Here is a 9,803-nt window from a genome sequence, read left to right as displayed (position 1 = left end):
CCGGCGCCCAAGGTCGCCGTCGCGTCTCCTCTCCGGCCGCCGCCCAAGGTCGCCGTCGCGTCTCCTCTTCGGCCGCTGCCCAAGGTAACCATTTTTTCCTTTCTCGCGAGCGGGAGCAGAGGGGCGGCGGCAGCACGCCCTGCAGCCCGATCTGGCGGCGGCGCCGGTGCTGGCGCGCGCCCTGGTGAGAATAGAGGGCGGGGACGGGGGGCTGGGCGATGAGTGGGGGCTGGGCGGTGGAGCGGTGGGGGGGAGGGGGGAGATGCAGGGGCGGCGGCCGGGCGCGCCTGTCTGCTGGGGCGGAGGGACGAGCGGCGCCGTGGGGAGATGTAGGGGCGGCGGCCGGGCGCGCCTGTCTGCTGGGGCGGCGGGACGAGTGGCGCCGTGGGGAGATGCAGGGACGAGCGGGGCGCCGTGGGGAGATGCAGGGACGAGCGGCGCCGGGAGGAGATGCAGGGGAGATGCATAGCTCTTTGGAAGGAGAAGAAAATAATTTTTGCTTGTCAATTTGATGCCAGATTGTGGTCTAAAATAGCTGTGCATTGGTTGCTTGCAGATGGATACTGACCAAAGCTTCTTGGACACCCTTGGTTTTGGTTACACGCAAACACAACTAGAAAGTCCAATTGGAGAGCAGGCAACTCCATCAACTCAACATCGTTCTGCAATAACAGAGAAAGGAAAATCCAACAAAGGCAAAAATTGGTCTAGTGATGAGGACAAGGTTCTCATAGCAGCATGGGCAAATACAAGTTTGGATATTGTTGGGACAGATCAAAACCGGGATGCTTATTGGGATAGAATTTCAGAGTACTACAACACACACAAGGAATCACCATGGCCGAAGCGTAATGCTAATGCAATCAATTACCGTTACACAACGATTAACAGAGAGACCTCTAAATTTTGTGGTTGCCTTCAGCAGATTTTAAATAGGCAAGAAAGTGGAAGGACTATACAAGAAAAGGTATGCGCCTTTCTTGTAATTCTATATGTGATGTGCAATATTCTATATGTGTTGTGCTTATTTTAACAACATATTTATATGTGCAGACAAATGATGCACACATTTTGTTCAAGGAAATGGATCTTAAAAAAAAGAAGCCTTTCACACTGATGCATTGCTATGTAGAGTTTTCGAAGTATCCAAAGTGGCAGACAAGAGAAGTTGAAACTTCTCTTAAGAAACAAAAGAAGACCATTGATGCAAGTCCGGGCACAGCCACCAATGATCCGGCTGATGCATCCTCGGTACGTACTGATGCTACCTCGATACACACTGATGCTCTTGAACATGAGAAAAGACCTGATGGTGTGAAGAGGGACAAGAGAGGTAAAGCTGATGACAGTGCTTGCAAGCTGTCATTAGAAACTGTGTGGGCAGCAAAGCTAGAGAAGGATGAGATTAAAGAGGCGGCAAGAAATGCTCGCTATGCACAGCAATTGGTATTGCGAAAATAGGAGATTGCACTCAAAAAGAATGAGGATGCACGAAACGAGAGGGAGGATGCACGGAGACAGTTTGAATTAGATGAGAGGGTCATGCTCATCGACACAAGTGGTATGACTGATGTTCAAAAGCAGTTCTACCAAGCTAAGCAGAAGGAGATCCTTGCTCGCAGCCTAGGGTAATGTGAGCTATATGTTGTAGTTGTAAGAACTATTTACTGCTTTCTGCTAGTTGAGGACATGGATTACATCACTCATTGCATAAATATTTTTATTGATAGCTGCATTACAAAGACATGGATTACTCGTTTCCAAACTTTTGCCACACATGGTCAATTAGATCAAGTTTAAGCTGACCATGTTCATCGAAATTTCTAATCCGATGAGTCATCTAAATAAAAGAGCTCAGTTCTTCCGCATGAGTACGAGAGACTGTGACTCTTTCTCCCATTGCCTCAAAAGTGTAGCTTTGCCGACCAGTTTGTCGCTCCTCTTCAACTATCATATTGTGCATTATGACACAAGCTTTCATGACATCAGTGATTTCTTTACGTTTCCATCCTTTAGCAGGTCCACGAACAATGGCAAATCGGGATTGCAGAACTCCAAAGGCTCGTTCCACATCTTTCCTAGCCCCCTCTTGCTTCTTGGCAAAAGTTTTATGCTTTCTGCTAGTTGGAGCTGGTATGCTCTTCACAAATGTTGCCCACCGTGGATAGATACCATCTGCAAGGTAATACCCCATTGTGTACTGATGGCCATTGATGCTATAATTCACTGGAGGAGTTTGGCCTTCGGCTAGCTTTGTAAAAACAGGAGAACGTTGAAGAACATTTATATCATTCAGAGACCCTGGTAAACCAAAATAAGCATGCCAAATCCAAAGATCTTGTGAAGCAACTGCTTCCAAGATCATAGTGGGCTCACTCACATGGCCTTTAAACATGCCATGCCATTTTTGGGGGCAATTTTTCCACCCCCAGTGCATGCAATCTATGCTCCCTAACATACCGGGAAATCCTCTTTCCTCCCCTATTGCAAGTAACCTAGCAATGTCTTCTTCATTTGGAGATCTCAGGTACTTTTCCCCAAAAACTTCACAAATTTTGATCACAAATTTCTTGCAAGACTCCAAATTAGTAGACTCAGCGGACCGGATGTACTCATCAACATAATCAGCTGCTACTCCATATGTTAGTATCCGCATCGCCGTGGTGATCTTTTGCAAAGGATGTAACCCAAGAGCTCCAGAAGCACTTCTTTTTTGCGTAAAATAATCATCATAGTCATGCTCAAGTATACCATCAGCTATGCGGTTGAACAAAGTACGCGACATCCTAAATCTGTGCATAAAAATTAAATGAGACAGGGAAATGAAAAAAGGACCAAAGCAGAGAAGTGTACTAATTACGAACCTTCGTCGAAACAAATATTCGGGAAAGCGAGGAACTTCTTTGAAGTAGTCGTCCCACAAAAGAAGAAATCCGGCATCTCTTCCTCGATCGATTGACTGACGTCCATGCTTGGAACCGCCATGGCATCGAGCGTTCTTCCTCTCTTCCTCCTCGCGCTCGGCGAATGCTGCAAGTATGAGTTCATCGTCACCAGATGAAGATGACGAAGAACTCATGTCCCAAGTGGATGTGTTCATTGTGTTGCGTGAGAAACGATAGAAAAATCTAGGTGAGGAGAGAAGAGTGCTGGAAGAGGTGGTAGGAGTGGTTTATATAGATCGGAAATATGACCGTTGGAAATATAGCCATTTGAAAATATAGCCGTTGGAATATACACGTCCTAATTTACACGTTCCACTAAAAAACTGGGAGGTGTATAATTTAGCAAGGTGTATATGGACATGTATATGGAGATATACACGTCCAAATTTACATGTTCCACTAGAGATGCTCTAAGGACCCTTTTCATCGAATCTGCTCCAACTAAAGTGGGAGAGACAGACACCCGCCAGCCACCTTATGCAACTAGTGCATGTTAGTCGGTGGAACCGGTCTCACGTAAGCATACGTGTAAGGTTGGTCCGGGCCGCTTCATCCCACGATACTGCTGAACAAAAATAAGACTAGTAGCGGCAAGAAAGTTGACAACATCTACGCCCACAACAAATTGTGTTCTATTCGTGCAAAGAGAACTATGCATAGACCTAGCTCATGATGCCACTGTAGGGGAACGTTGCAGAAAACAAAAATTTTCCTACGGTTTCACCAAGATCCATCTATGAGTTCATCTAGCAACGAGTGATCGGATTGCATCTACATACCTTTGTAGATCACGCGCGGAAGCGTTCAAAGAACGGGGATGAGGAAGTCGTACTCGACGTGATCCAAATCACCGGAGATCCTAGCGCCGAACGGACAGCACCTCCACGTTCAACACGCGTACGGTCAGCGTGATGTCTCCTCCTTCTTGATCCAGCAAGGGGGAAGGAGAGGTTGATGAAGATCCAGCAGCACGACGGCGTGGTGGTGATGCAGGGGTCACCGCAGCAGGGCTTCGCCGTTCTACTGCGAGAGGGAGAGGTGTAGCAGGGGAGAGGGAGGCGCCAAGACTCAAGGGTGCCGCTGCCCCTCCCCCCCTTTATATAGGCCCCCTAGGGGGTGCGCCGGCCCTAGGAGATGGGATCTCCTAGGGGGGCGGCGGCCAAGGGGTGGAGTGCCCCCCAAGCCAGGTGGGGCGCCCTCCCACCCTAGGGTTCCCAACCCTAGGCGCATGGGGTGGGCCAAGGGGGGCGCACCAGCCCACTATGGGCTGGTTCCCCTCCCCACTTAGCCCATGGGGCCCTCCAGGATGGGTGGCCCCACCCGGTGGACCCCTGGGACCCTTCCGGTGGTCCCGGTACAATACCAGTGACCCCCGTAACTCTCCCGATGGCCGAAACTGCACTTCCTATATATAATTCTTCACCTCCGGAACATTCTGGAACTCCTCGTGACGTCCAGGATCTCATCCGGGACTCCAAACAACTTTTGGGTTACTGCATATTCATATCTCTACAACCCTAGCGTCACCGAACCTTAAGTGTGTAGACCCTACGGGTTCGGGAGACATGTAGACATGACCGAGATGGCTCTCCAGTCAATAACCAACAGCGGGATCTTGATACCCATGTTGGCTCCCACATGCTCCTCGATGATCTCATCGGATTAACCACGATGTCGAGGATTCAAGCAACCCCGTATACAATTCCCTTTGTCAATCGGTACGTTACTTGCCCGAGATTCGATCGTCAGTATCCCAATACCTCGTTCAATCTCGTTACCGGCAAGTCACTTTACTCGTACCGTAATGCATGATCCCGTGACCAGACACTTGGTCACTTTGAGCTCATTATGATGATGCATTACCGAGTGGGCCCAGAGATACCTCTCCGTCATACGGAGTGACAAATCCCAGTCTTGATCCGTGTCAACCCAACAGACACTTTCAGAGATACCCGTAGTATACCTTTATTGTCACCCAGTTATGTTGTGACGTTTGGTACACCTAAAGCACTCCTACGGTATCCGGGAGTTACACGATCTCATGGTCTAAGGAAAAGATACTTGACATTGGAAAAAATCTAGCAAACGAGTTATACGATCTTGTGCTATGTTTAGGATTGGGTCTTGTCCATCACATCATTCTCCTAGTGATGTGATCTCGTTATCAATGACATCCAATGTCCATAGTCAGGAAACCATGACTATCTGTTGATCAACGAGCTAGTTAACTAGAGGCTTACTAGGGACATGTTGGTGTCTAAGTATTCACACATGTATTACGATTTCCGGATAACACAATTATAGCATGAATAAAAGACAATTATCATGAACAAGGAAATATAATAATAATCCTTTTATTATTGCCTCTAGGGCATATTTCCAACAAAGCTCGCACCAGCCGGTTCTTCTAATCCCTATTCGTTGGATGTCTAAGGATGGCGGGCCATTTCATTGTATATCTTTAACAACCTAACAGAAGTGCGGCCGTACATCAAGTAAGTTCTCGGTACATTGTTTCACAACTTCTAATTCCTTTGAACTGCTCTTATTCCCGGATATTTGATACAGTCGATACGTCGCCAAATTCTCGTATGGAGCGGTGATACAAAAGGATTCCGTCGAAGAGTATGATCTTCTGGCAAAGCAACGAGGCGACTATCCCAGTTTCATCTCTTGGTTCAAACAAACGGCAATTTCCATTAGACCATTTCATTTCTTCGTCTAATTTGCGGCTAATGCAACAATCCTTCTTTTGTATTAATTTTTAGGCTAATTCAGTTTATGAACGCCGAATTGAGACAAGTCGCTAATGGCTTTGACTATAAGGTTCGTTCATTTGACAAATACGACATTAACGGGTATCGCTTTTTTACCTATGGCAAAGAGCTATCTACGGCCCACCAAAAGTTTACAAATTGTTGTGTCTCTGCTATCGGCGAAGGAGGTACCGAGTATTATGGAAGAGTTGAAGCAATTTATGAACTTTTATTCTATGGTGCAATCCCACCAAATGTCGTAGTCTTCAAATTTTATTGGTTCTAGCCAAAGGAGACTAGAAGGACTCATGAACATATAGGGCTAGTCGAAATCAAACAGAGCACCCATTTGGATGTTGCCGATGTCTATATTATGGCTCAACAGGCAACCCAAGTTTTCTATCTACCGTGGGCCTGTCAAAGTGATCCAAATCTTAATGGTTGGGATGTCGTTTATGAAGTGCCACCACGTGTTAGACCACCTCCCCCCCAATGAAGAGGATTATGAACCTCAAATTAACCCAGGCACATATGAAGGAGAATTCTTCCAAGAAACACGTCATTCCAAAAAACGTATCAAGAACTGCTCTACTTCAGCCCAGAACATTGAAGTAGACAGCGACAGTGAATCCAACTTCACACCTGAGCCGGAACAAGAAGAGCCGGAACAAGAAGAGGTTACTGCTGTGGATGACCTGTCAATGCTTGTCTGATTATGTAAAGGAGGCATTCCAGATGTTGATGCATTTATTGAGGATGATGATGAGCACATCATTACTGATAGTGATGATGATGATGATGCATTTATTGATCCTGGAGAATTTATAGACGATGAAGATTATTAATTAGTTCATGTTATTAGGTATTCCATTTTTTATCATGTTCATGATGATGATACACTTAAATTATATACATATTATTATTCATGTCAGGTTCAATTTTTTTATGTTGTACTAATTTCGTTTACTCTTTGTCATTGCAGGTGTTGACAGATGGTGGGCGCGGGTCCAGAGCGCTCCGAGGCTCCTTCCTCAACGCGTGCTGGGAGGGGTGCTTCCCTTCCACCCCAGCACCTCCGAAGAGCGCTGATAGACAGTATGCAGTCACCAACGGCGGGCGCTTCTTCTTCGGCCGGGAGAGGTCGGGGGAAGAAGAGGGATGATAGCACCCATATCACATAAACCATGATAACAATCATCTCCTATTTTAACCGAGACAACAGGCATGCCTACAACATGTCTATGTTTGTATTTTGTACCGGGTTTAGCAATTCTTGCTACTTCACCGATGAAGAAAATAACACGCCCATCAACATTATCGACCAAGAGATCTTTCACCATAGCAACACTAGGTTCTACTTTAATTTGCTCGGGGGGTTTAGGTGCTTTAATATTACTTCTGTGAGCCACAGTTGAAACCATATCATACTCCTTTATCTTAACAGGAAAAGGTGGTTTCTCAATGTAAGCAGTAGGAACAACTGGTCAACATTGTAAATGATAGTTTCCTCTTTAGGAACTACTGGTTCTTTGATTTATTCTTTAATAGGGGGATGCTATTTATACCACATCTTTTAAGGAGATCAACATGAGTATCAAAAGATTCACAAAAGGAGGCTACTATCTCAGAGTCAAGTCCATACTTAGTGCTAAACTTTTGAAAAGCATCAGTGTTCATAAAAGATTTAACACAATCAAACTTAAGCTTAATACCTGACTCTTTACCTTCGTCGAGTTCCCAATCTTGAGAGTTGCATTTAATTCTTTCTAAGAGATCCCACCTGAATTCAATAGTCTTCTTCATAAAAGAACCAACACAAGAAGTATCAATCATGGATTGATCATTACAAGAAAGCCAAGCATAAAAATTTTGAATAATAAGAGCTCATGAATCGGGCATGAATATAACATTCTCTTAAGCCTCCCCCAAGCTAGAGCGATACTTTCTCCATGTCCCAGAACACAGACCTCGTCTTCCATGCCTTCAGCAGCGGCTCCGGCGCCTTTTTCATTGTGTTTCCTGGCGCGGGGCACCATTCCCAGTTTTTAACAGCTCATCGATTTTGGCGCCGCTCCGCTTACATGGAGGTCCTTGATGCTCAGTGTGAACATTGAATAGATCTCCAGTGGCCGTCCTTCTCGAGCCATCTTCGATGCCCCATGTACACAATTTTCCTAGAGCCGCCATCTTTCCTTGACGTTAGTTGCTAAGACGTCGTATCATGCATGCATCGCGTGCATCCACAATATCCATGGCACACCTGGCCTGCGACATATTCGTAACTGAGATAGTCGTGCATCGTTGTGATCAGCACGGCTCTCATGTAGAAATACTCGTCTTTGCTGGCGTCCCATGTCTTGGCCGGTGTTTTCCATAACGTGTCTAACTCCTCTTGAAGTAGCCCCAGATACAAATTATTATTATTCCCCGGTTGTCTCGGCCCTTGAATCAGCATGCTCATGTGAATGTACTTCGACTTCATGCACAACCAGGGGGGAGGTTGTACATCCATACAAACACGGGCCATGTGCTATGGTTGGTGTTCTGGTTGCCAAACGGATTCATGCCATTGGTACACGCGCCGAGCACGATGTTCCTTGCATCACATTCGAAATACCGATAAAAGCCGTTCAACGCTCTCCATTGGATTCCATCCTTGACGTGTATCAGCTTCGGATCATCTCCATCGTTGGGCTTCTTCATCTCTGCGTGCTAGCGCATGATCTTTTCTTCCTTGGGATCTACAAAATACCGCTGGAGACAGGAGTGATCTGTAAGTACCATACAACTTTCTGGGGAGATTTCTTCCTGACCTTCTTGTATCGAGAAGCATTGCACAACGGACAACTTGTTTTTTTGCGTGATCCTTCCGATAAATTATGCAATCGTTAATGCATGCATGGTATCTAACGTGTGGCAGATCAAGAGGGCACACGATCTTCTTGGCCTCATCCACACTAGTAGGACATAGATTCCCCGCGGGAAGAACATCCTTTAGGTACTTGAGATGCTCATCGAGGCTTGTGTCTTTCCATTTGTTTTTAGCCTTCGTCTTTAGGAGTTGGAGCGTGAAACTCAAGCGGGTCACCTCAGGATTGCAACCATCATACAATGGAGTGTTCGAGTCTACCACCAGTTGTTGCTGCTTAGCCTCCTATCTAGAAGAAGCTCTCTCATTACTCGTCTCCTTGAGAAGCAGTGCTTTGAACATGAGGGTTCCGCACAATTGAACTTAGTACGGACGAACTCTGCAGCGTGGAGTCCGCGTTCTCTCTGCCGCCATGTCCGACCCCTTCTCTGCCGCCTTGTCTGGCCCTTCTCCTCCGCCATGTCCGGTCCCTTCTCCGCCGCCATGCCGGCCTCTTGCCCGCCGCCATTATCGATCATCTCTTCGTCTTGCCCCGTGTTGTTATTGCCTGCCCCGTCGACATCCTCAACATCTTCAATTATCCACCGAGTATAGCCATCCATGAAACTAGTCATGAGCAGGTGTGCTTCGAAACGACCATCGTCATAGGGGTCGAGCCAAACTATTCCTTTGCATCTTCGACACGGACATAAGACCTCTGTCAGGTTATTTTGTTTCATGTCCTACAGCGCCGACCGCAACCACCTGTCCACCATAGTTCCACTGACCATAATGAATGCATGCATGATAATAATAAACAAATTGATTATAAAAATGCGTGCATGCATCAGAGTCATACAAAAATTTGGCATGACCTTCCCTAAAAATAGAACATATAGATCTAGAGTTTGCCCGGAATTCGCCAAAACGGAAATAAATCGACATTTTGGAAAAACATAGGCAACTCACAAGCACAATTCGATGTCAACTCATGCCACACACACAATTTCCATCACATCGCCTGATTATGTCATATCGCACACACATTCACATATTTCCATTCTTGCAAAAGCATGAATTTTTAATCACATATCTCTCGAGATCAAGCACATGTAGTGGAGATGGTGATGTAGTAGGGAGATCAAAAGTGGACAAAGCTCTTCTTGACAAGGCTAGATCTATTTAGGGGGTACATAGGTCACTTCACTAAATGGTACATCTACCTAGCTAGCTAATTTGGGAGGAGACAACTTC

At 46.1% G+C, this 9,803-nt stretch overlaps 1 pseudogene; it reads left to right on the top strand.

Moving 5' to 3' along the window:
- Positions 1–556: 556 nt before the first annotated feature.
- LOC119350502 lies at positions 557–1,632 on the top strand (annotated as a pseudogene).
- Positions 1,633–9,803: the final 8,171 nt, after the last annotated feature.

Source organism: Triticum dicoccoides, chromosome 1A, assembly GCF_002162155.2.
Source record: "Triticum dicoccoides isolate Atlit2015 ecotype Zavitan chromosome 1A, WEW_v2.0, whole genome shotgun sequence".
Classification (NCBI taxonomy): Eukaryota; Viridiplantae; Streptophyta; class Magnoliopsida; order Poales; family Poaceae; genus Triticum; species Triticum dicoccoides.
Note: the sequence above shows the minus strand (reverse complement) of the source record. Positions and strands in the feature narration are given on the sequence as shown.